Source organism: Vespula vulgaris, chromosome 17 (assembly GCF_905475345.1).
Source record: "Vespula vulgaris chromosome 17, iyVesVulg1.1, whole genome shotgun sequence".
In the NCBI taxonomy this organism is placed as follows: domain Eukaryota; kingdom Metazoa; phylum Arthropoda; class Insecta; order Hymenoptera; family Vespidae; genus Vespula; species Vespula vulgaris.
The window spans coordinates 1,492,090-1,519,955 of record NC_066602.1 but is presented as its reverse complement, the minus strand read 5'-3'; the positions used below and the strand labels follow the sequence as shown (position 1 = coordinate 1,519,955).

General features: G+C 31.3%; 2 long non-coding RNA genes across 34 annotated transcripts in view; one reads left to right on the top strand and one right to left on the bottom strand.

Moving 5' to 3' along the window:
- The window catches only part of LOC127069980 (uncharacterized), a 53,856-nt gene extending 40,111 nt beyond the window's left edge, over nt 1-13,745 (bottom strand). For 15 of the 27 annotated variants that reach the window (XR_007783863.1, XR_007783867.1, XR_007783864.1 and 12 more), the window contains exons 1-7: nt 12,335-12,349; nt 11,111-11,237; nt 10,497-10,753; nt 10,184-10,357; nt 9,917-10,099; nt 9,496-9,837; nt 1,402-4,722 (exon numbers count right to left, since the gene is read on the bottom strand). This is a non-coding gene — a long non-coding RNA (uncharacterized LOC127069980). Of the gene's footprint in view, nt 1-1,401; nt 4,723-9,495; nt 9,838-9,899; nt 10,100-10,183; nt 10,358-10,496; nt 10,754-11,110; nt 11,238-12,334; nt 12,350-13,459 lie in introns of those variants that run through there. The other 12 variants (XR_007783872.1, XR_007783866.1, XR_007783862.1 and 9 more) reach the window with 12 other exon arrangements.
- LOC127069985 (uncharacterized) lies at nt 12,400-27,860 on the top strand. Of its 7 annotated transcripts, none has more exons than XR_007783892.1 (10): nt 12,404-12,954; nt 16,187-17,072; nt 17,328-17,646; nt 17,736-17,910; nt 17,994-18,177; nt 18,255-18,504; nt 18,560-24,185; nt 25,697-26,078; nt 26,199-26,496; nt 26,563-26,921. It is a non-coding gene; the product is annotated as an uncharacterized LOC127069985 (long non-coding RNA). The 7 variants fall into 7 exon arrangements; XR_007783890.1 differs by lacking the exon at nt 16,187-17,072 and adding an exon at nt 27,704-27,860 and having other exon boundaries at nt 12,405-12,954; nt 26,563-27,346; XR_007783891.1 differs by lacking the exon at nt 16,187-17,072 and adding an exon at nt 27,704-27,860 and having other exon boundaries at nt 12,405-12,954; nt 26,563-27,413.
- Nucleotides 27,861-27,866: the final 6 nt, after the last annotated feature.

Below are 27,866 nucleotides of genomic sequence, written 5' to 3'. Positions count from 1 at the left end.
AATTGGATTACCAATGATGCATCCTAAACAAATATATGAAAATATGAATTAGATATCAAATGATTCAGTTTCCTAATGCACACTCGTTCGCTTCTTTTCTTCTATAATTTAAATTTCTTTTTTCACTTTCTTATCTTTCAATTTTCTTTTTCAACTTACATCATATTTAAGATACGTAGGATATTACAAATTAAATATACACAAAAATGTATATATATTGTAACGTAGGCCAATATATAAATATAACAGCGAATATATCTGATTCGTCTTTCGACTGAAAAGAATAAAGAAAATTCCATTCAGAAACGTAGTAGATTAAAAAAGAGAAAATATATAAATTAATTTTAAACAGAATGTAATGAACTTACTAAGTATTAGCGAATACAATTCTGCTTCCATTTGTAATTAGAACTTTTAGAACTATTTGTAAGAAAACAGGTAGTACTTAATGAGGCATTATGATTCATAGATTGAAACACACTTTTATAACAGACCGATAATTAGAAAAACATGGAATCATGTATCTCTATTCTAATTGGTTAACTGACCGGCAAACAAGCGATACAACTGGCTTCAGACAAGCAACTCGACTGGTATGTTTGACTCGTCAATCGATAGTATCACCGAAATACCAAATACGGAATAATATCACGAAATATCCAACACGTGTGCAACAGTTGGATCCATAAACGATTATTCGATTGGTTCGTATAAAAGTCTAAAAAGAAATACCCGACAACCCTAATTACGCTTCCTTCTCAGTTTAATTTTATACAATAATTCAAAATTATGCAACAAGTAAAATATCAATCACTGGTAAAATATAGTAAGTAATAATAACAAAGATCAGTTAACCATAGCATGAAAAAATAGTAAGAAACTATGCAATTTTCTATAATCTACCATAAAACATATTATCGTAGTATTGGATATGAACTTGTATAAAATAGGGCATAACATAACGTCAGTAATATAAACTCCTAGATAGATATATAAAATTATCCTATTGTGTATAGCATGCAATTTGGAACAGAATCTTATGATAATGGATCCTCGCATTAAATATTATAAAATTCAAGTATGATTCTACTTATCAAGAACTTGAAAAATGTATCGGGTGATTCCCAAAATCGATTTCAAATATGCGGCCAATTTTCAGATATTACGGTTTGTATGCTAATCATCTTTTCTTTCTTGGAGTTTCGTCGCTCTGGACTCGTTACCGTGTCCATTAAATGTTAATTGCTCTAACTTTTGTCGAATAGCTTTTAGTTTCTTGTTTTTCTGTTAAATTTTGTCTCCATATTTAGAAGAAGCACGTATTTATCAAAAATGGAGGATCCATCTATGCCAATATACACAAATATAGGAAAATATGAAATTGAGAATGAGTCCACTTACCTAATACATATAAGCTTGCTTCTTTTCTCGATGTCTCTTTTTTTCTTTAATATTAACTTCATTTTTTATTTTGACTTATTTTTCAATTTTCTTTTTAATTTTACATCCGTGGTTTACTGATATTCGTATGACATATATGTATACACATACGTCTATATATATATACATACATATATGTATATATATTTTACAACGCACTGCTTATGTTATACGTATTGAAGGCAAATTATGAGCTTATTTATTTATACATTTATCTATATCCATATGATTCTCAGAAATATATAAAGAGTATATCAGTTTATAGGCAAATATATAAATAAATATAAACATGAACATTAGACTTTAGTACATACAAAGTACACAGTGCGGTGAAATATATATATATGTGTGTATATATATGCATGTATTTACGTATATATCGAATCAGTCTACCATCTGAAAAGAATAGAGAAAATTTCATTCATAAATTTCATTCAAAAGAAAAGAGAAAATATATAAACTAATTTTTAACAGAATGTAATGAACTTACCAAGTACTAGCACAAATAGTTTTAACTCGATTAATAATTACGCCTTGCAGGACTATCTGTAAGAAAACAAATAGTACTTAATAACGCATTACGATTGATAGATCGAAACACAGTTTTACAAGCCGATAATTAGAAAAGGAGACTCAAATATTAACATTCCAAGGGATATTTATATTATTCCAAACAATTCACTAAGCTTTAGTTCAAATAACGCAAATTATAATATTTCCTCTGGTTAATATTATACAATAATATACCCAAGACAAATTACTAGATATAATATATAGTGCAAGAAAATGATAAACTATACAACTTTCTATAGTATATTATAAAACGGTATATCGTAGTATTGAACACAAAATTGTATAAAATATAGTATAATGCGTTAATATCAAGTAGCATAAAATTCAAATAGGATTTCACTAACCGATAGCGCGTTTTTTATAATCTTCCAGATAAGTAACATTATCGCGATGGACAGGAACTTACATATTATTCTAATTCGTCCCTCTCTTGAAACCTCCAGGAAGATGCTTGTAGGATGATTCGAAACAGAATAAATAGTTTATTCAACTTCCGCGGACAGCTCCTAACATCTTTTATATTGACTCGAGCATGCGCTGTTTCGTTTAATCCCCTCTTTTTCATATTTTCACGATCCCCAATTATCTCTTCACAATGTTACCAACAGTTCTGGATCGATATTAGCGTAAAAGGAAGATTTCTGTTTGCTTTTATCTCTGTTTTTTCTTCTTGATTCTTTTTTCTCCATTTGATTCCCCATGTGATTCTCCATACTCATATCTTTTCGATCATTTCACGATGTAAAAATCGAATTGCGTTTATCCACTTTCCGATGAGGAAAATTTTTTTGGCATTTAATTATTCATATTTATTTATTTTGTGCGAAGAGAATGTTGACATTACCAAGAAAGTAGAATTCAGAATATTGTATTTAAAAGGAATAGTAATCTCTGGGAAAATCTCTTCCTACAATATTTATAACTGATGATTTGTGCGATGTAAATCGGTTGACCGAATAACGATGGCTAGAAAGAAGTATAATAGATCTTTACTATGTTAGGGAAATATTATGTAAATGTTTATTATATGTACGCTTATCGAGATATTTAATCATCCGAGTAAAACATTAGGAAAATGCTGAATAAATTAGAAATATTATGTTACTAGATATATAAGTATGTCGTTGCTATACTGGGTTATACGTAATGAGAAATAAACGAATCGATTAAGATAACATTTTCCGAGGAACTAATTAGTTTGGAATATATGATATATTAGATAATTGGCAGTATAAGTGGATCGTTCTTTGAAATTTTCCTATCGGGAATTAATTTTTCGGAAAAAGTATTTCTTCGTATGAAAGAACTAAATTAGTTGTGGTACATCGATCTGCTAATTAATTAATGCAGCTAAATAGCTAATTGAAATACACTGCTAATCGTATTATCGCATTGCCTGCTTAGTTTAATGACAGGAGAACGAAGGACAAAATATCTTTCTTCTTTTGAAAAAATACCTTTCGTCAAAATAAGCGAGGAGATATACGCACGCACACCCACAGAACCGCGGACATATTCCCGCGTACATGCCCTAGCGCGGATGAGAGAATATAAGAGCGTAAGTGTGTGGAGAAAGATAATAACAAATTGTTTAACACGAACGTACACGACGATACGTATGGAAGAACGTAACGTATGCATGCATTTTCATTAAATCTCAATCGTAAGATATTTGCGCTACGTAATAATTTAGTTCGTCCAAATACCTATATTTCTGAAAAACGTACATTATACATTATTTTTAAGTACATGACGTGAATATTCTGACAAATAATTTGGAACATTGAACCAAACACTTCTTCTCTTTTTAATTATATTGAATAATAATATAAACTGACGGTATAACGATGACACGGTGAGATAAACGTACACTACATATTAACGCATAATTTAAAAGCGTGTCCAGGCTAACGTTATTATCCCGAAGAACAATGAATACTTTGATCGTATATGCAGCTTTGATCATTTTCAATGATAAAGCTGCCTGAGTACCATTTCAGTTCCATTTGAATCCAGATTCCCTTTGCAACGACAAACAACCCTACGATGAATCTTTCCCATAACACTCCATTATATCCTCTATCTAAAGCCACTTACTTTGAATCCTTTCAATAACGTATATTCCGTATCCTCGTACCACCATATGAATGAAGCTTTGTAATACAGCACTATTTTAATTGAGGATTACCTTGAGGCAATACCATGAGGATCGTCGTGAACACCATTATAAATGTTTGTCCTCTTCCTCCTCTTCGTCCTCTTCTTCCTTGTTAATTGCAACCACGTAATGAAGACGCTATGGAACATAATTATGCGGATCACGTTTGAAAAGGAAATGCCTTCCTTTCGAACCCAGCACGTTGATTATTACTACAGCTTAGAAATACCAAATATGTTTTGGAAACCGTCGGTAATTGTACATAGTAAAATACCGCCGATCGATATTATATAATTCAGTGTCCGCACATAAGATATATGGATATGTATTTTTCTTTTCTTCCTTTTTTTAAATTCGAGCTATAATATAAAGCGGCATGTCATTGCCTAAAAACTGTAACAAGGAACTAAAAATATTAAATAACAACCTTTTTAGATGATAACACTGGTGAACAACTTCGAAAGTCAATTGCTTGACATTCCATAATAGATGATGAATATGTTTTTGACGTAGGATTCTTTGAAAATATTCTCTTATAAATGTATTTGTTCCTGTAAAGTACTATGTATAAGGATCATAATAAGAAAACAGATACTCCTCATTGTGGTCACTTCACACATCATATTATTTTTATCATGACCAAAAAAAATATTGTTTACATGAACAACATCTTTGGCTGATTTTGTCACTTAGTAATTAAAAATATGTATATTAACGCCCGCAAGATATTTTTATTATGAGGGAATATTAATAAGAGAATTAATTTCGTTTCATGGAATGTGAATATTTGGTTGGGTGAGATCAATAAAAATGAAGCAGAAGCATTTGTAACAATATTCTGTTATGGAATATGGATATGGTAGTAAAACAGAAATCATAATATGTCAAATTAAAAGAGATCGTTAGAGAAGTCTTAATTAATTTCATCTTCTACCTTTTCGTCTGTGAAAGCAATAAAGATGCATAGAGTGTAAAAACTCTGTCTGTTCGGCACCCTCTCGGATGTTGACTATCGGCTTACGTAATATAATATATCGTGACCGTGAAACTAACTAATATATTGTAATGATATTTGATTTATATGAATTTGTAGGTATTGAAGAGCATATTTCATTACAAGATATTATCCCTTATAATTTTCTACGATATCTGTGATAAGCTTTGCAGGATTTTCATCCTTATCATCGTCTATGAGATTTTTCCTGTTTTCATATACGGTGGTATCACTATCACTGTTACCGTTTTTTTCTGGATTTATACTTGTCTTTTTGGAATTGCTCTTCACTACTTATATCTTATATCATGTAATGTAGTCGTGTTTGTACACTTCATTATTGTCCTAATAAAAAAAAAAAAAAAATGAGTAGATGAATGCGTTGAAAATTTCTTTCTACCTCTAATTGTATGTTACGAAACCACCAAACGATATATACCCGAAGAATATTATTTTTCTGATTTTCGGACTGATTAGTCCAGGGATCTACCTATCTACTCGAAGCTTCAATACGGACTGATGTCAGTTTTAAAAATCTCTTACTCCAGTTTTAGGATCGGTTGTTTACTTTATCAAATTTCACTATATATACAGGTTCGTATTATTCTCCTTAAGCGGGTCAGAAAAGGGCTCCGACTGTCGTCAAAGCACATCCCACGTTCTCTTTTCTAAAATCGACTGATATTCTTTCCATATGGCTTAGAAATTGTCATTCTTTGATTCTTTGATTTGTTTTATTGTACCATTTCAATAGAAAACTTCAAAGAAACATGTATTTCTCGAAATGTTGCGATGGAAACAATGATTCCTCCAGAATCATTAAATAAGTCTGAGGTTCTCCCTTAGAAGAAATACGTAAAAGGGAAGAAGGTAATATTACGATAAAAAAATAAATAGGAGAAAAGATTTTATCTGAAACCATATATTTTATTACTATTGCGTAATAAAGAAAAGGAAGTCTTTGTTAACTTAAGCAATAGATATTTGTTTAAAAGAAGAAAAGGTAATAATTTGGAACAATGTTATCAAGGAATGTGGAAGTAGATATAACTTCCGACAAAGAAATTTTTTTACAAGAGAAGATTTGAGTAAAGGAATTACATAGTATCATTCATATCTAATAGTAATATAACACTAATTTTAAGTATAACTTGGATGTACGAAGAGGAAACATTAAAAATTTTTACATGAATTAACGAATAATTTCATAGCAATTAATTCAATGTAACGTAAATAATTACAATCATTATTGATAATAATTAATTATATCATAATAATTATTTTTACGTGAGATTTTCAAGTAGAAAAAAAATGAATAATAGTTTAGACATAATAGACAATTGGTAAGATTCACTAGTTAATCTCTCATATACTTCTGATATATAAAAAAAAAACTACCTAACGAACGGAAAGGGGACATTGTTAGCTAGAGACTTGAAATTTAGGAAGTTTAGGGATGATTCTCGTCTATAGAAATCACTCCTTCGTTAACTTTTCAAAAAATTACATGTAAGTGAATCTGTATATACTTCAGACGTCCTGAAGAATACTTTCACAAGCAATCAATCTGTTCGTACGATTTCAATATTCTCACTAGCCATTCGTTTATATCATCGCTATTGGATGAACTTATAAGTGGCCATTAGTATACCATTTATTACAAAATTCCAATTTTATATTATAGAAATGAAAATAATTTTCTTTACCTATACCATTTTAATTATTAATTAAAATGCATTTAGAAGCAGCCGCTGTACCATTTAAAAGGAATCATCTGATATATTTCTGGTAATTATACAATTAAAATGAACGAATGTGTATCAGAAGTGGACGAAAGTATTTCTATTTCTAAGAGAATTCTTTTCAAATCTTTCACGTGATATGAAACCCAAGTTGGCGAGAGAAGCACGTAAGTATCCGGTTCTTTTATAATATAACGCATTGGATCGTGAAAGTGGAAGAGTGGTTCAAGAAGAAGTTGAAAAATCTAATCGAAGAAAGAACACCGTTCGCTGTTGCTCATAGATTAAGTGTTCTTAAATCTTCTGACATTGGTTGATTGCGACACGATGTTACTATAAATGTAGGTCTGATAATGAATTATCACTATTTTACATGTTTATTTATTGGAAACTAGATTGGATGTCAATTTCGCTAAGTAGATACACGTCGAAGAACTTTAAACGGAAATGAAAGTAGTTAATTTTCTTATGATATCACAATTTTCGTACCATGTAAATACTACGTAATTCTTATCGTCAACAGTTCTGTCGTAAGAAAATTTTTTCGTCGAAATTTATATCTACTTCCATATTACGTGAAAACATTTTCTCAAAATATTACGATCTTTTTTTGTAAACAAATGCATATTGCTCCAATTATCGAAGAGTTCATTTCTGTTATTATTCTAATAATAATAAAAACATGTACTATAATAATAAAAAACATGTATTCGGAGAAAATCTTTCGTCATATTTCTTTGCTTCCTAATATTACCTTCTTACCTTTCACGTATTTTCCCTCCACGAGAACCACACAATTAGTTAATCAAGAAATGGTCAAATTACCAGGATATATGAAAAGAATATCAGTCGGTTTTACAAAAAAGAAGTACGGTCACAACGGTCCGAGGGCTTCTCTAAACCACTTAAAGAGAGTGAGAAGGACTTATCTGCAATGGCACGCGAATACGCCTCGTACGATGCAGTGATATTTGATGGAGTAAACAAGCAATCATAAAACTGAGGAGAGATTTTCGAAGCTGAACTCACTTCGCATTGAAACTTCTAGTGGAATAGATAGATAACTGGACTAATAAGTCAAAAGATCAGAAAAGTAATATTCTTTTGGTTTATATCCTTTCGTGATTTCGTAATATACAATTTGAGACTACCAATCCGTTTACTTAGTTATTTCTTTTATTTATTAAGAGAATGGCAAAATTTCCAAACACGAGTGAGTTTCGTATCATAAGTAATACCGAAGAGGAATTCCAAGTAGACATTTATACGATTAGAAAAAATGAATATTAATAGGGAAGAAAACGAGAGAAGTGATAGTGATGACATCAAGCAAAAAAAAACGGAGAGATCTCATATATACTGCGAGGGATGATAATATGGAAAGAGAATTCATTCAACATTTATCATAGACATCGTAGAAAATTATAAAGGACAAAATTATGATTTTTTTGCAAAAATATATGATCCTCCCTGTCTCCAAATTCCCTTGTTAACGGGTTTTGATCGGAACTTAACGATCTGCACTGACGTAATCGTCTCCTAGCTATCATCAAGCACCATCGTATTAAACGATTTATTATTATCTCTCTCCATGCACGTGCGCGCTTCCGTACGCCATTTCAAGTAGGGTGATTACAGCACGTGTCCGCATACATCTCTATTATTTGGAAAACAAGAAAGGTACTTTTTCATTACTTTTCCTCTCATTAAACCAAGCAAACAATTCGATGATAGGATTAGTGGTAAATGAATTATCTATTTGGCTGTATCATTTAGTACCCTGATTAGGTCTTTTGCAGATCGATGTACCATGACTGATTTGATTTTGATTCGTTTGAATGGGTACATTTTCCTAGAAAGTTACATCCCATTGGAGAATACAAAACAATAAACCCATTATACTCCTAGTTATCTAACATTTCGTATATTATGTTCCAAATCAATTCGTTCCTAAGAAAAAAATCTATTGTTTTGCAAAAGTAAGGATGTATCCAACGATGAATTTAATTGACAATTGTATTATACAGACGGTCTCCAATGGTATGCTTGGTCTGTGACAGGTAAATAAATGATTTTCTTATTATTACAATAAGAAAGGAGCACACTCCATCCCAGCCACCCTACCTGGCGCAGACAGGCGCGCATCAGAGCATACGTAGATGAAGAGAGATAATAACGAAAGGTCCTTGACGATAAGTACGGGAGAACGTATTAGGGACATCCATTATCATGAAATTCCTTTTAAAAGATACTAAAGAGGTCATTCGTGTTACCTAACAAATTATTCCTATCCAAATTTCAATAGCGATAATTGAATATTACGAATATTTTTTACGTACACGTAGTGAATACTATAATAAACAATTTGAAATATGGAATTCAGCAATTCTTCTTTTTTAATTGTATCGAACGATTACTTCATTTAAATCGGTGGAATAACGATGACGAGAACGTGGACTTTCTATTTCACGTATAATTTAAAAGTATTCCCCTGCTAACGTTATTACTTCCAAAAACGATGAATCTTTCGATCGTCCCTGTTGGTTAAATTATTTTGTATGATAAATACAAAATTCCATTTGACTTACCGTTTGACTCTTCTAATGCATGCAACGTCGAACGGCCCTTCGACAAATCATTCTCAGTAGAAACGCATAGACACTCCAGCTAAAGCCGCTCGCGGTTGGAACCTTTGAATGAAGTAAATCCCTCCCACCTCCTCGTATCACCGTCCCACGCTTTATAAGACAGCACCATATTGACTTTTCCAAATTTCGTCGTCAAGGACAAATGTTTTTTCTTCCTTTTCTTTTTCCTATGTATTCCCAATCACATAATGCATACATGAACAATAGCTAACGATGTTTCTGCCTCGCTTAGAATTTCCAACTGCTTTGTAAACCACTCTTCTGTATTCACCATCCAATGTGCTGTATTATAACAGATGAAATTAACATAGAAAAGTGGATAAGGTACGTGGCTAGTTACTTACATCTGATATTTTCGTACCTCCTTTATTAAAATTCAATATTGTAGTAGATGGTTGCTATAGTAATGTTCTAGCAATAGAAACATGTTGTTTTCATACACCAGATAGTAAGGTGCCTCTCTCACCAACTTGAGTTTCAGATTATTGGCAAGATTTGTAATAAATTCGTAAGCAGCATCAGCTACCTCCGCCGTTTTTACCATCTGACACATTAAATGACGAATAACAAGTAACGCAAAATTCTATGAAAAAAATATAGGAAATTTTATTCATTTATTATTATTTACCTCCTCTCCTTCACCAAGCATCTTGTTTCCTATATCGAATATTCTTTATTACAGCAGTTGAAAATTATAAGGATTCTTGATTTATATGAACATAATACCATTAAAATAGCTTAAGGTAAGAGACATAATACCTCACTCATCGATGAAAATACTCTGGTCGCCATGATAAAATCTCTGTAAAAATTCAATAAATTTTTATAAAACGTACCTATGATACAGATTTTATATTCCATATTACACTTTAGAATAAAAAATTTATATCTTATCTCTAAAATATCTTAATATTCGATAAACACAGCACTGATTGATTTACCATTTAAAAATAAGACTGAAGAGAAAAACGTTTTCATTTCCTAATCTGGTTGACGGTCGGATATTTGTCTTATCCACATAGGACATATCGTTTGATGTGTTTCATTTCGGATGTCGAATGTTTAATTATCACGTTGAACGTAGAAATCCATGTATCTTCTTTGAACGTAATTATAATTCAGATAGCGGTCAACTAGGCTCCTCTGCAATACTTCTGGGCTCTTGGAACTGCTTTCATCTTCGTTTAGTCTTGTATATCTATGAAATAAATTAAAATTCTTAGATTGGTGAAGACTTAGAGTAGACGTTCAATTGTTCATTGAAATTGTCCAGTCATCAAAGGTAAATCGGGCCACGCCATTTTTTGCGATATAAAGTACCTTCTACGAGAAACAACAAAATAGTAATTAGGATGTGATTGATCATAAAAATCAGTTTCATTTTCGTAATATAGTATTGAAATTTTATAATAAATTACTAACAAATACAGATAAATTTACTTTATATCGATAAGGAACAAAAGACTAGAAAGAATGAAGAAATTCTACCGTTTGAATTGCTCGTCAGTTAGAATTTGCGACGTATGAAGTATATACATGATAATTAAGCACTTACTTACGTATTACTCGTTCAAAAATTATCGAAAGGATGACTTCTGCAAGCGAGTTCCCTTCGCAAATCGCCATGTTAGATGACTGAGGTAATTTCTGAAGCCATGCGCGATGGAAAGGGTTATTACATTCTATGCAGATAATCAATACCACGTATTACCTGATAGAAAGAGCCGAAAAGACGCGGTACGGGAGGAAATAAATTTCACAATGTACTCCCATTAACTGGACAATAATTTTTTTTTTACCTTCCATTCCTTTCTCTATTTTAACGTTTTTTTCTTTAAAATTTACATATAGAAATTATATAAATAATTTTGCTAATCGGCTATTAATTTTTTCCCGCTTCTATCGTTAAAAATATTCATCTATAAGTATTAATTTGCAGCAAGAAATATTCCTTAAAACTTGTTTCGTAATATTACGTTCTATTCTCTTTGTATTAATTAAGTTAACAAGCTTCTTTCTTTTTTTATTACATAGTGATAATGAATATGTATTACATTAAATCATTCGTATTATTTATTTTCCTTTTCGCGTAATCCATTTGAATGCGTTTTACGCCGGACAATTACAACTTCCTATCCCGCCGTCGAAACAACCGGAAATAATAGTAGTGGGGGAAACGGATTTGTCGACCAATCTCTTTTAATTCGCCTTACTACTGCCCTCTTCTATTAATTACCATAAGAAATAATCCGCCATATAGCATAATTCCATATTGCAATGTTGCTTTTGTTTTGATTAATTCATCGCACTCTCCCAAGGGATAATATTAAATGAAAAGGAATACATTTTTCGTTGTCATTTTTTCATAATAAAAATATCTTGTGAACATTATTGCCGACATTTTTAATTACCACCTGACTAACTTTGGCCAAAAATGTTATTTATGCAAACAATACTTTCTTCCAATTTCTTTTTTCATAATAAAAATTGTATAATCGGCGAAATGATCGTTATGAGAAGTATCTAATCGTCTTTTGAAACTTTCAGTTTTTCCTTAAAATTCATCCACAGTGACGTGCTGTTTTATGTTATAGGTCGAATTTGAAAAAATGAGAAAAAGAAACGTTTCGTTCGATTTATATTGTATTAGTTAAGTTTATCCACGTTTTTCAAAATTTTTTTAATGTTTCTAGGGAATAACAAAAATCATCATGCTGAAAACAATAGCAAGGCATTTCCTTTTGAAATAAAGACGGTGACTCTAACTTATCCGTAATACCTTGTATAACGTGTTCGTCAGATGTTCGATATTAAACAGAAAGAAAAATAGGAAGACAAAACTTATAATGGTCACAACGAAGAACTTTCTCGAAATCGAAATAGTTCTGTTTCACTATGCTACTCTCGAATGGTGGTACGAGGCTAGGGAATATACTCCTTTCAAAGGATCAAAAGGTAAGCGGCTTCGGTCAGAGGGTATAATCGATTGAGTCCGGAAAGGTCCTTCGAAGGGACATCCAATGGTTCGTGCGGATCGTGAGTCAAAGTGAAATTTTTACTTTAATGAGGGTATATTCCTTTGTAAGAAAGAAGATTTCTTCGCGGAATCTTTTTTGATTACATCTTGTTCCACCCTCAGAAGAATTCAAAGCAGTCGAAAAGGGAAAATGGAGATCAATCCTAACGTTAACAGTGTTCTTGGATATCGAACTAATGTTAATTTGGATAGCATTTAGTTAGAAAGTTATATATACCGTAATAATATTTATTTCAATGCCATGAGTGAGATTAGGAACGGCAAAGAAAATATTAAGGCGACTTATTCCAAAAAATATTTGCGAATCCATGTCGAAGATGAAGAAGAAGAAAAAGGTGATACAGGGGATGAAGAAGTCGAAGGTGATTGTAAATATTATGTTCACGTTTAAAAATACCGAAATGAATTTAAGATAGGTTTAACTTTTGGAATGATTAAACCTGTAGATGTACAAAAGATTTATCGACTTGTTCCAAGTTTACGTCACCTCGTCATGGTTACTCCATCAAATTAAATTAAGTAATCATTCGATTAAATTGAAAGTAGAAGAAATGTTGAATTAATTTTCTTAATTGTTTGTCCTAACATTCGTATCGTGTACTGAGAAAATATTCATAATATTTCATTTACATTCGATTAAATTGAAAGTAGAAGAAATGTTGAATTAATTTTCTTAATTGTTTGTCATAACATTCGCATCGTGCCCTTAAAAAATATTCAGAATATTAATTTACGTTTTAGAGTAATATTGTAATATCAACAAATTCATTTACTGCGTAGCCAGCATTCTCTTGTTAATACGTTTTAATAGGCAATTGATGAAAATGCATTTGCGTATTACAATTTCCCATATGTATCGTCGAGTACCTTCGAATTAAACGATTCGTTATTATTTCTCTCCATCCGTGAGTGCTCTTATGCGCGCTTGAATATGCCAGTTCAAGTGGAAGAAATGAGTGCTCGCTCCTTTGAGCGTATATTTCCAGTCTGATTTTGTAGATAGGAAAAATATTTTTTCATTTGTTTTCCCCTTATCAAACCATACAGACAATTGGACGATACGACTGGCTGTATAACTCAATTAGATTTTAAATCCATTATCTAATTACCTGCACATTTAATTAAGTCTTCTGCAGACCGATGTACCACGCCTGTTTCAGTTCTTTCATTCGAACGACTGCATTTTCCTAAAAATTTACCTCTTATTGGAAAACTTAAATGAATGATCCAATCGTACTTCTTCCTATCAAATACTTGATATATTATGTTATAAACTAGTTAGTTCCTATGGAAATATTATATTTCTGCAATCGTTTATTTCTTTCTACGTGTAACTGTGTATAGCAGTGATTTATTATATTTTACGTAACATAATATTTGAATTTTCCGAATTTATCATCGGAATGATTTAACTTCTCAAAGAGCGCACAGATAACACTGACGTAATACTTGGTTAGTCATTACTTATCGACATAGTAGAAATCTATTATAATTTGTTCAAGCTATCGTTATTCGATCAGCCATCCGACTTAAAGCATATCATAAAAATGTTGTAAGAAGATAGCTTTTCCATGAGATTATCTTCCATTTTGAATATAATCTTCCGAGTTTTATTTTCTATGTAATGCCAACGTCCTGTTCTCGAAAAAAGAATAAATGTGGATTAGTAAATAGCAAAATAATTCGATTCTTACAAAGTAAAATGATCGAAATTTATGAGTATAAAGAGTGATCGATAGGGGAAATCAAATGGAATAAAAGATATCAAAAAAAATGTTGTGCTTGGAATTAATTAATAAAGAACACAGTATACGGAATATTGAATAATTAGACGTATGATTTGATAATTTTTATAATTCTCCAACCGGGAGTAAATTTTTATGAAAATGTGGACGTTCCTATATAAGAACTGAATCAGTTACGTGGTACATCGCTCTGTAAAATACATAACAGGTTAATTAAATCATGCATCTAAGTAGAGAACTAAATTAGACAGGTAATCGTATTATCCAAATGTCTGCTTGGTTTGATTAGAGGAAAACAAATGAAAAAATACCTGGCATATTTTCGAGACACGCGAGAAGTTATACGCACACGCGCCCATAGAATCGCACAATCATCCCGTCCATTTGAATAAGCTCACGCATGCGCAAAAGTACGCACCCAGATGGAGAGAGATAATAATAACACGTTCAATATGAAGGTACTTGACGATATATATAGGGGAAAATATTACGCACCTGCAGATCATTATACCTCGAATGAATCATTAAAACGAGAATGCGAGATAGGAAGCAAATTAGTTGGTCGAAATTCCTATATTATTGAACACGTACATTAAATATTATAAACATTCTTTAAGTGCATATCGTGAATATCATGATAACCAATTTGGAAGATTGAACTAAACAATTCTCCTCTTTTCAATTATATTAAATAATTATTTAAACTGACTATGACAATCGCTTTAATAATTAGTTTAACAAATGGTTTAAATAATTATTTAAACCGGTATAACGTTGATATGATGACGCAAACGTACACTGAATATTCGACGTATAATTTAAAAGTGTTCCCTGGCTAACATTAATATCCCGAAAAACGGTGAATTTTTTAATCGTACATGCAGAATTAATCATTTTCAAAGATAAACCTTTCTGAATACCATTTCAATTCCATTTTAATCCAGATTCCGTTTGCAACAGCGAACTGTTCTTTGACAAATATCTCTCAACACATTCGATTACATCGTCTAAATAAAGCCTTTTTTTAAATTCTTAAAGTTTGGATACTTTCAATAAGATATATTCCTTTTCCTCCTATAACCCTTCGAATGTAGCTTTATAAAACAATGCCATATTAACCTCGTCAAGGATTTTTGTCACTGCCTTTATAAATGTTTTTTTTCTTGCTGGTTAATTTCGATCATATAATGAAGATGGTGTGGAAATCAATACTACGGTTCACGTAAAGACTAGGACGATGTTTGAAAAGGAAGCGTGCTGGGTTTGAAAAAAGCCTTCTTTTCAAACCCAGCACGTCGATTGATAATATGACAAGGAAGCTCTAAAAATATTTTGGAAACTATTGATGACTTTAGATAATTGAATACTGCCGATCGATACTATGTATTTCATTATCCAAACATAAGATATATGGATATATATTTTCTTTTCTTCCTTTTTTTATATTCGAGTTAAAATATAAAGCGTCATATCACTGGCTAAGAACTGTAACAAAAAAGTAAAAATGTTAATGCACAACGCTTCCGATGATAACATCCGACAACTTCGAAATTTAAATGATTGGCACTCCATGACAGGTGAAGAATTTGAAATGATCATAATGAAATATATAATGGATCATAACGAAAAAGCAAATACTTCTCATGATGATGAATTCACCAATGATATTATTTTTAATATGACCAAAAGAAATAGGGAAAACAATATTTTTTGCATGAGAAGCATTTTTGGTCGATTTTGACAGATTGCAATCAAAAAATGTATAATTACGTTCACAAGATATTTTTATTATGAGATAATATCAACAAGAAAACTAATTTTTTTTTTAATCAGTATTAATCTTTTGTAGGGAGCGATCGATAAAGTTGAAGCAAAAGACCATGTTGCAATACGCAGATATCCAAAGTCGATTATACCATATGATAATTAAAAAGGGAAAAATATTCATCGAGAAATCAATTTCCCCTTAATCCATGTCCCACTAGGCTCTTTCGGCTCGTTAGATCGCGTAATAGTAAATTTTAATCGACTTACATAAATCGTGTTCAAATGAAATACGTAAAAGAGAAAAAGATAATATTACGAAAAAAAAATTGTCTTCTCTGAATACAATCTTCATTACAACGTCATAAAAAAAGAGAGATATGTAAAAAAAGAGAGTGTTAACTTAAGTAATAGAAGAAGAATAGAAAATAATATTACGAAAAAAATTGTCAAACAATATTTTTTACTCAAAATTAATTTTTATTGATATATACTTTTAACGTCAAGAACAGGAAGAAATTTTCAAAATTCTTTAGTTAACTTCTAATTTCAGACTGTGAAAAGTAGGAACGAAAGAAGAACATAGAAAAAAAGAATAATTATTCATCGAATCAATAAATATCAATAGAGAAATTCATTTCCTCAGAGCTTATGACCTTTTCGGTTCTTTCAATCGTATGATAGAAAATATTGATTAACCTACATAAAACCCTGTGCAGAGGGTTCCCTCCTGGTCGTTAGGTAAACTACCCAAAGCGATTTGTGGGGTATGAATTGCCTGTAAGAATATGGCGATAAAGCTGTGCGTCATTCCTTCGGAATTTGTCGAACTAGAAATACGTGAGCGAGTGTCGTACAAGAAATATTTGTTACGTGTGTACTTCATACGTTCCAAAGGGTAGTTTTACAAGGAGTTCAAGCGGTGGAAACAATTTCTTCGTTTTCACTAGTCTTGTGTTTCTGTTATCAATGTAAGGTGAATTTATCTGTAGGCATTAGTATGTAATTTATTATAAAATTTCAATTATATATTATGGAAATAAAACTGATTCTCGTGATCAATACCATCTTAATTATTGTTTGTTGCTTTTCGGAAAAGATACTTTACATCACTTAAAATGGCGTAATCCGATTTGCCTTCGATAACTATATATGCATACTATTAGATGAACAATTGAATGTCTATCGTAAGTCTGAACTAATCTACGAATTTTAAATTGTTTCAGAGATATACTAAAGGAAACGAAGGCGGAGGCAGGAAAAGTTCCAATAGCCTGCAAGTATTACAAAGGCCCGAGTTGACTGATATTTGAATTATAATTCCAAAGAAGATATATGAAATTTCACTATCTCGTGTTAATGAAGTATTCTATATCCGAAGTGAAACATATTTACTTTGGCCTGTTCTTCCTTATATCCGGCGATAAATCCTACATGGATAGTACAAATGCAATCAACCAGATTATGATATGAAAAGTTCCTTTTTCTTCTTATATTTAAGTGGAAGATCAGTGAATGGTTTGTTTATCGAATTTTAGAGATACGGTACAAATTTGTTGTTCTTAAATGTACTGTCGAATATAAAATCTGTATCATAGGGATGTTTTATAATAATTTATTGAATTTTTACGCAGATTTTATGATAGCGACGATAATATTTCTATTAATGAGTTGGACATTAAGTCACTTAACTCTAGCTGTCATATATGTATTATATTAATGTGTATAATTCAAGAACCCATATATTTTTCACCTTTGTAAAGAAGAATATTTGATATGGGAAGCAAGATGTTCGATGAAAGAGAGGAGGTGAATAATAATATATGAATAAAAATTTCAATATTTTTTCATAGAATTTTGCGTTACATGTCATTCGTCATTTAATGTGTCAGATCGTAAAAGGGGCGGAGGTAGCTGACTCTGCTCACGAATTTATTAAAAAACTTGTAAATGATATGGAACCCAAGTTGATGAGAGAGGCACCAAATTATCCGACGTATAGAAGTAAACATGTTGCTACTGGTAGAGCATTACTCTAGCAACCATCGACATCAATATTGAATTTTAATAAACGAGGTACGAAGAGATCAGATATAATTAACTTGTCATGTATCTTATCCAATTTTCTATATTAATTTCATCTTTTATAATAGAGCGCATTGGATCGTGAAATTAGAAGAGCGGTTCAAGATGCAGATAGAATTTTAACCAAGGAAGGAACATCGTTAGCGATAGTTCATATATGCATTATGTGATTGGGAATACCTAGGAAGAAGAAAAAGAAGAAAAAACATTTGTGCTTGACGACGAAGTTTGGAAAGACCATTAGGGCGTTAGTTTATAAAGCGTCGGAAGGTAGTACGAGGAAATGGGAGGGATTTACTTCTCCCAAAGGATCCAAACGTAAGCAGCTTTAGTTGGAGGGTATACGTGATTGTACGTAGAATGATTTTTTAAGGGATCGTACGATGTTCCATGCGGGTCATGGATCGAAGGGGAATGGAAATGAAACTGAGGGAGGTTTATCATACAAAATAATTCAACATACAGGGACGAATAAAAGATTCAACATTTTTGGAAATAATAACGATAGCAGGAGTATACTTTTAAATTATACGTGAAATAAAAAGTCCACGTTCGCATCATCGTTATTCCATCGATTTAAATTAAGTAACAGTTCGCTACAATTAAAAAAGGAGAAATGTTGAATCCCATATTTCAAATTGTTTGTCATCATATTCACGACATGTAGTTAAAAAATATTCGTAATATTTTATTAGCGTTTTTCATAAATATTATATATATACACACGGTGAGATGAACGTACCCCGAATATTTAACGCAAAATTTATGTTTTCCCGAGCTAACAGCACAATTTCAATAGGAAACATCAGTGAAACACGGATTTCCCAAACAGTAGCAGTGCAAACACTCGATCCGCCCAAATCACTCACTAACTGTGTGGTTCTCTCGAAGAGGAAATACGTGAAACAGACGATAGTGAGATGGGGAAATAAAGAAATATGAGAAGAGATTTTCTCCGAATACATTTTTTCTATTATCGTGCAATAATGGAAATGAATTCTAGGATAACTTAAGCAACATATATATGTTTACAAGATAAGAAGGCGATATTTGAAGGAAATGTTTTTAAGGAAAATGGAAGTAGATGTAACTTCCTACGAAAAAATTGTTTTACAACACAATATTTTACAATACGAAGTACATAGTTCGAAAATTGTAATATCAGTAATACCAAATAATATTAGAACACTATTTTTGAGTACAACTTGAACTTACGAAAGATGATACATTACATATTTCGTATATGATATTACGATTACTTTCTAAAAATTAATGTTGATAATTACAATAATTATTATTTTTGATATTATTATTAAAATAATTTGAAATTATTAATACAGAAATCGTTAATAATAATTAATTATATTATAAATAATTACAGTTTTATGTGCATATTGCAATTAAAAAAGAGAAAAATAACTGTCAATTTCGTAAGAAGATTCCAAGTTTTATGACATAATTTTTCAAGTGCATAAAGGAAATAAAAATATAACAACATAGTTACAGGAGAGGGGAAATTTTTCATCCCCAAACTAGAAAATTAAAATCTAGGAATCTTGGTCTTCTAACGAGATGACGTGGGATTAATTTAACCAGGGGAAGTCATTCCTTCCGTGATTTTCGACCCAGTAATACGCAAGTATATGTTATACGCGAAATAATCCCTAGCTCTCATACGTCCGAAAGACGAGCTTTATAAGTAATAAAAACCATTGAAACACCATTATCACTAGTCATTCTATTATTGTATCAATATACTTTAAATTCAGCAGTAGCCATTTGTATAAGATTTATTAGAAAATTTCATTGCTATATTATAGAAGTTACCGGATAAGTACTCCACTTTGGGTTTCCTACCATTTGGAATATTGGTGATAAGTTCACTTATAAATAAAAATACTTTCTTCGGCTGCATATAATCTACGAAAATATTAATAAATTATTATAAGATATATAGATATGATATAGATTTCATATTCCACATTACATTTTAGAATAAAAAATATATCTTATCTCTAAAATATCTTACCATTCAATAAATACAGCATTGATTGATTTTACATTTAAACATAAATGTAAAAAGGAAAATGTTTTCGTAAATTAATCTCGTTGATGGTCTGGCTTGATTTGAATTATCCATATAGAGCGTATCGTCGGATGTACGGAAGAACAGAAAGTGTCAATGCAAATGTGTTTCACTTTGGATGTGCAATGGTGGAGCGTAGTTGAACTTTTCGTATCTACTTTGGAATTGCAATTCAAATATAAGTGAATTCGGCTCCTTTGCAATACATTGAGACTATTGGAACTGCTTTCGTCTTCGGTTGGTTTAATATATCTCTGAAACAAAATAAGATTCGTAGATTAGTTAAGACTTACGGAAGCCATTCAATTGTTCATCTAATTGTATTGTTTAGGAAAATAAATGTTGTTACAGCCATTTAAGTGATATAAAGTAACTTTTCCGAAAGGCAACAAACAATAATTTAGATATTATTAATCACGAAAATCAATTTCATTTCCATAATACAAAATTGAAATTTTATAATAAATCACGAAGTAATCATTACTAACAAATTTACCTTATATTGATAGCTTAAACAAATGACTAGTAAGAATGAAGAAATTGCTTCAACCGCCTGAATTACTTATATAACTGATCCCTGGGACGTATGAAGTATGCACGAACGAATATTTGTTGTACCACACTCGCTGGCGTATTACTAGTTCGACAAGCACCGAAGGAATGAGATGAACATGAATGAACAGATTCATCGCCGTCCGCCGAACGGCGGTATTATACCCCGCCCAGTCCCTTGATTTGCTGATCGATCGAACACTATGGCGCCCTCTGCACAGGATTATTACACTTGACGTAGATTAATAAATATATCCAAAGAACCAAGATGGTCATACGCTACCAGGAAATGAATTTCTTTCGTATCTTTTTTCCCCTCCTTCTCTTTACAATTTCAAATTAGAAATTAATTACAGAATTCTGAAAATTGACTAATATGTTTCTGCCTGTATTTGTCGTTAAAAAGATTTATCTTTAAGTGTTAATTTCGAGCAAACAATATTGATGGACAATTTTTTTTGTAATTTTACTTTCTGTTCTTTTTCTATTATTTAAGATAACCATCACTTTCTTACACATCTGTCTTTTTTTATAACGCAATAGGAAAGAATATGGATTACGAGAAAATCATTTGTCACTTTTCTTTCCTAATATCAACTTCATCTCTTTTACGTATTTTATTTGGACACCATTTACGTAAGACAATCAAAATTTCCTATTACGCGATTGAACGACTCGGAAAGGCATAATTGGATTTGGAAATGAATTTCTTGATGAATATTAATGTAACGATAGATAGATTTATTGCAGGGTCATCCGGCGTTGCATGCGGAACATGGATCAAAAAAACTTGAAATGCACGTGAGTGAGGTATATTTTGCAAAATGATTCAACACGTAAGGACGATCAATAGCTTCGCCGTTGTTCGGGATATTAGTTTTAGCCAGGGAATACTTTTAAATTATGCGTCGAATATTCAATGTACGTTCGCGTGACCATGTCAAAGTTATACCAGTTTTAATAATTTTTTAGTATAATTCAAGAGAGAAGAAACGTTAAAATCATGGTTCCAAATTGGTTATCACAATATTCACGACACGGACTTAAATAATATTCATAATATTTAATATACATCTTTAGTAATATAGGGATTTGGACCAATTAATTTGCTGCATAGCACGAATTCTCATGTTAATGAATGTTTCGAGGTATAATGATTTGCAGGTGCATGATACGTTCTCCCATACTTATCGTCAAATACCTTCATACTGAATCTATTATTATTATCTCTCTCCAAAGACCTATATTGAAATGTGATTTATACGAATTATTTATTTATTATCCGTTTTCAGGAGAATTAATAATGTGAATTGAAATTATAGAAACATTCTCTTATATAGTATCATATAAGAATATATGTACTTAATTTTAATTTTTCTTGAATTACTTTAAATTTATTTTTTAATCTTCTCCTTATTAATAAATTTAAACAAAAAATCGTTAAAAAAAGAGGGACGAAACATTTATCTGCAGCCGAGTTTACACATATCCATACAAGGCAAATATATGAAAATATGAAATCGATATCGGATGGTACACTTTTCAGATGTATATTCCTCCGCTTTTTTTCTTAATATCTTCTTTTTTTTATATAAATTTTTGGTTTGATTACATTTTATCTTTTAATTTGCTTTATTATTATATTTTAAATCATATGCCTGATAATTCACAAATAGATATAGATACTTCATCAATATGTGGACGAATATATAAATAAATAAGAAAATAAATGTTATTAGATTTTAGTACATAGTGATATATATATATATATATATATATATATATATATATATATATATATATATGTATATAGAGATGGTATATGTAAAAATAAAGAAGATTCCTTTTATTAACGTAACATATACAAGAAAAAATATATAAGTTTATCGCTAAAGTAATTTTAAACAAAATGTAATGAACTTACGAAGGAGTAGTGAAATTAGTTTTATTTCAGTCCGTTAATAATTATGTCCTATAAGACTGGATGAATAGAAACAATTAGCCCTAACTAATGCATTGAGATTGATAGATCGGAATAAAAAAAATTCAAATATGATTTATGTTATCGACAGCATGTTGTAAAAAATGATATAGATGATATATCCCAATATCGTAGGTTTTAAACTTATATTTTATTCTGGATCTCCTCCTTCTTGATCTCTCAGAAACTTGCTTAGACGAATTGATTTATAATAAACAGCTTCTACTGCCATTGAAAAATGTCATAACTTCAAGTATCGAATCACCATGGTTTTTCTTCTCCACCATTTATTTTGGTTCCAACTATTCTTCATAAATTGATAAGATATGTCATCTCCCATAACTTTATCACTATGTTACCAATAATTTTGGATCGATCTTACCGTAAAGGGAATGTTTCTGTTTGCTTCTATCTTTCTTTATTCCTTTTGAATGTTTTTTTTCCATTTAATTCCTCTATTCTTCATTCTCCATACACTTATCTTTTCGAACATTTCACATTGTAAAAATCGAATTGTGTTAATCTTATTTCCGAGGAGGAAATTTTCTTTAGCATTCAATTAAACATATTTATTTATTTTCTTCGACGACCTTATCAAGAACCATTCATGACCTTAATAAGAAAGTAGAACTCAAAATACTGTATTTAAAAGGAATGGCAATCTCATGCAAAAGCTGCTTTTCTACGATATTTATAAATTATATTTTGCGCAATACGGATCGGTTCATGGAATAACGATGAATAGAAAGAAGTATTACAGATCTTTACTATTCTCGGGGAAGTATAATATAAATGATTATTATAAGTAGGCTTATTGAGATATTTAACCATTCGAGTAAAATATTAGAAAAATACTAAGTAAATAAGAAATATTATATTACTAGAAATATAATGATTTCGTTGCTATACTCGGTTATAGGTAAGGAGAAAGGAACGAATCCAGAAAGATAATATTTTCCGTGGAACTATTTAGTTTGGAACATAATATACGAAGTATGTGATATAACGAAGCATAATTGGATCATTCCTTGAAATTTTCCAGTGGGAAATACATTTTTCGGAAAAAGTATTCGTTCGTATGAAAGAACTAAATTAGTCGTTATTCATCGATCTGCAAACTAATTAATACTGCTAAAGGGGTAATTGAATTACACTGATAATACAATGCTATTATCGAATTGTTTGCTTCCTTTGATGAGAGGAAAACAAATGAAAAAATACATTCCTTCTTATCCAAATAATGGAGGAGATATACGAACGCACGCTCCCAGTTCGCGCACGTATTCCCGCCCACATGGACTAGTGCGCATGAGTGAACACAAGAGCACTGGTGCATGAAGAGGGGTAATAACAAATCGTTTAAGCCGAAGGTACTTAACGGTACGTATAGAAGAACGCAATGTGTACATGCATTTTCATTAAATTCCAATCGAAAGGTATTTCCGCTACGTAATAAATTAACTCGCCCAAATACTTATATTTCTGATAGACGTCCAATACACATTATGTTTAATAAATGACGTGAATATTCTGACAAACAATATGGAATATTGAACCAAACATTTTTTCTCTGTTAATTATGTTGAATAATAATATAAACTGACGGTATAACGATGACACGGTGAGATAACCGTACACTGCATATTTAACGCATAATTTCTATCTACATATATATGATCTATATTCGAGACTCTACAATACAGATCTTATTACATAATTTCGTGTTTCATACTAGGATATACCGTTTTATAAGATACGATAGAAAGTTGTATAGCTTTTGATTATTATTTCACACTATATTTCAAACTGTGCAATTCTTCTTCGAAATGTTATTGTATAATATTGAACAGAAAAGAAAAGAAAATTAGAGTTACCGGATTTATGGTATGTTTGTTCATACATTTTTACGATTTAATCGTATGATCGTATATAGAGCCGACCGTAGTGCAGCTCTTGCCTCTTCCATGATGTTACACCGTGTTTGCTCTCCCTATTGACTCTAAAACTACCTATTGATGAGTCTAACAGGTGGGTTGATTTTCTCGGCTGATACTAGTTGAATTGCTGGCTTTTCGGTCAGTTAATCAATTAGAATAGAGATACATGATGCAATGAGAACGGGAGTACAAAGAGACAAATGGAGCATCTTCGAGATATACATATAATCAATCGAAACGGTATCGTATGTTTTCGTAAATAATCGTATTAGTTTTCTTTTTGTAATTATCATACCTTCCGCTTGCTTGAAGCGAAAGTCTGTTTCAGAGAGTTTGAAAGAGATATTGACGTATTTTTCTGATAGAAATAAAATTCTGAATATAAACTCAAATATTGTGATAAATAGTTAGGAATCTTAAAAAGTATATTAAAAGATTAGTCGATCGATTTTAATATCTTCGGAAGATTCTGAAGTATGTTTAATAAAAATAAAATATCAGAGATCGAAATTTTTTAGGGATCACTTTTTTTCAGTACCACCTCGTAAATCGTTTAATTCCAATAACTATGAAATATGCGGACAGAGCAATTTAAAGGTGCTCGAATATTCACTTTGATATATTGACATTATCATTATCGACATTATTTTCCAAGAAATTCGACCTAAGTTGAAATGTGACTCATCTTTATCCTCACTTTCCGCTTCTTCATCTCCTAAATTTCCATTTTCTTTTCCTTTTTCTTCAACATTGATTAGCAGAACTTACTTTTTGGAATCCTTGTGAATCGTCCTGATATTTTCTTTATCGTTCCCAATCACCCGAACGGCATTGAAATAAACATTATTACGGTACATATAATTTTCTAGTCAATTGCTATCCAAATTAACATTAGTTCGATATTCAAAGACACGGTCAACGTTATTATAGATCCTTATTTTCCCTTCTCGACAGCGTTGCATACTTCTGAAGATGGAACAAGTTGGAATGAAAGAGGATTCCGGAATGAAATCTTCTTTTCTACGCAGGAATATTTCCCCAATAGAGAAAACATTCACCTTTGATCCACTATCTGCGTGTACCGTCGGACATCTCATGGACAAACTTTCTGAACGCAATCGATTATATCCTCTTACCGAAGCAGCTTAACCTCGGATCCTTTGCAGCGAGATATTTCCTAGCCTCCTACCACCGTTCGAACGTAGCTTTATGAAACAATACAACATGGGAATCGGGACGGTTCGTCGTCATGACCATTAAAAATGTTTTCTTCCTATATCTCTTTCTGGTTATTATCGATTACCTAACGAGCACGGTATAAAAGAAGGTATTAGGAGTAAGTTAAAGACAAGAACGATGTTTCAAAAGGAAATGTCTTGCTATTGATTCCTGCATGATCATTTATAGTAATCCTTAGAAGCACTAGAAAAATTTTGAAAGACGTTGAGAATTTTAGATAATAAAATATCTCCGACCTATCTCTAATTCATTGTGTGCTCTACATGCATGAGATATATGGATATGTATTTTTTTCCCCACTTTTTAAAATTGGGCCTATAATGTGAAGTATCCAGCACTGTCGATGAAATGTAACGAAAAACTGAAAATTTCAAAGGACGATTAGATACTTCTCATGCTGATCACTTCGCCGATTATACAAATTTTTATTATGGAAAAAAGAAATCGGAAAAAACTATTGTTTGCATAAATAACATTTTCGGCCGACGTTTGACAGATGGAAATTACAAATTTGGGTAATAACGCTCACAAGATATTTTTGTTATGAGAAAATTTCAACGATAAAATTAATTCCTTTTCAGTTAATATTAACTCTTAATACGGTGCGATGAATTAATCGAAGCAGAAGCGTTTATCACAATATACAGTAGTGTAAAGTGGATCATTAGATATGGGAGTCAATAGGAAATGGGAACAGTCAGTCGAATTGAAACAGATTGGTCCACAAACCTGTCTCCCCCCACACCAATCTCTTGAGGAACGTTTGACCGCGGAATAAGGAGTTTTGATTGACTGGCCTAAAACGCATCCCAAGAATAACGCGAAAAGAAACATAAATATAATCAATGTTTTTATGTAAATCTATATTCTTTTTCACTATGTAATAAAGAAAGAGAGAAGCTTGTTAACTTGAATAATACAAATAAAACAGAAGATAATATTACGAAACAAATTTTCAAGCAATATTTCTTGCTGGACATTAATATGTATTTTTAAATATTTTAAACGATAAAACTGGGAAAAATATTAATAGTCGATTATCAAAATTCTTTAGTTAATTTCTAGTTGCAAATTGTAAAGAACAGAAGGTATGAAACAAAGAAAAGACCAGAAACAAAAAAGGAAAATAATTTCTCCAGTTAATGGGAGTATCATTGAGAAGTTTTGCTTACTTACTTCCCACCCACGACATTTCGGCTCTTTCTTTGACATAATACGTGGTATTGATTAACTGCATAGAATGTAAATCTCTTTCCACCGAGCCACGCCTCGGAAATTAGCTAGGTCATCCAAGATGGCGATTTGCGGAAGAAACTCTCCCGCAGAAGTCATCTTCTCAATAATTTTTGAAGGAGTAATACGCAAGTAAATGATAGAATGATCGCGTATATATTTCTTACGTCTCAAAAGAAACTTACAAGCAGTTCAAACAGTACTAACAATTCCTTCATTCTCACTAGTCTTTTGTTCGTTATCGATATAAAGTAAATTTATCAGTAGTCATTAGTATATAATTTATTATCAAATTTCAGTTCTATTGTGGTAATGAAATTAACGTAATCTATGCCATCCTAATTATTATTTTGTTGCTTTTCTGAGAGGATGCTATATCTGTCTTAAATGGGCGTAACCCGATTTGCCTTTGATGACTGCATAATTTAAGTGAACAATTGAACGTCTATCCTAAGTCTTAACTAATTTACGAAATTTAAATTATGTCAGAGGTATACGAGACTAACCTAAGGCAAAAGCAATTCCAATTTCTGGGAAGTATTGCAGAGGATCCGTATTGAACGATATCTGGATTCTAATTACGTCCAAAGAAGATATATAGATTTCAACTAAGCCCAATGTGATCATTAAACATTTGACATCCAAAATGATA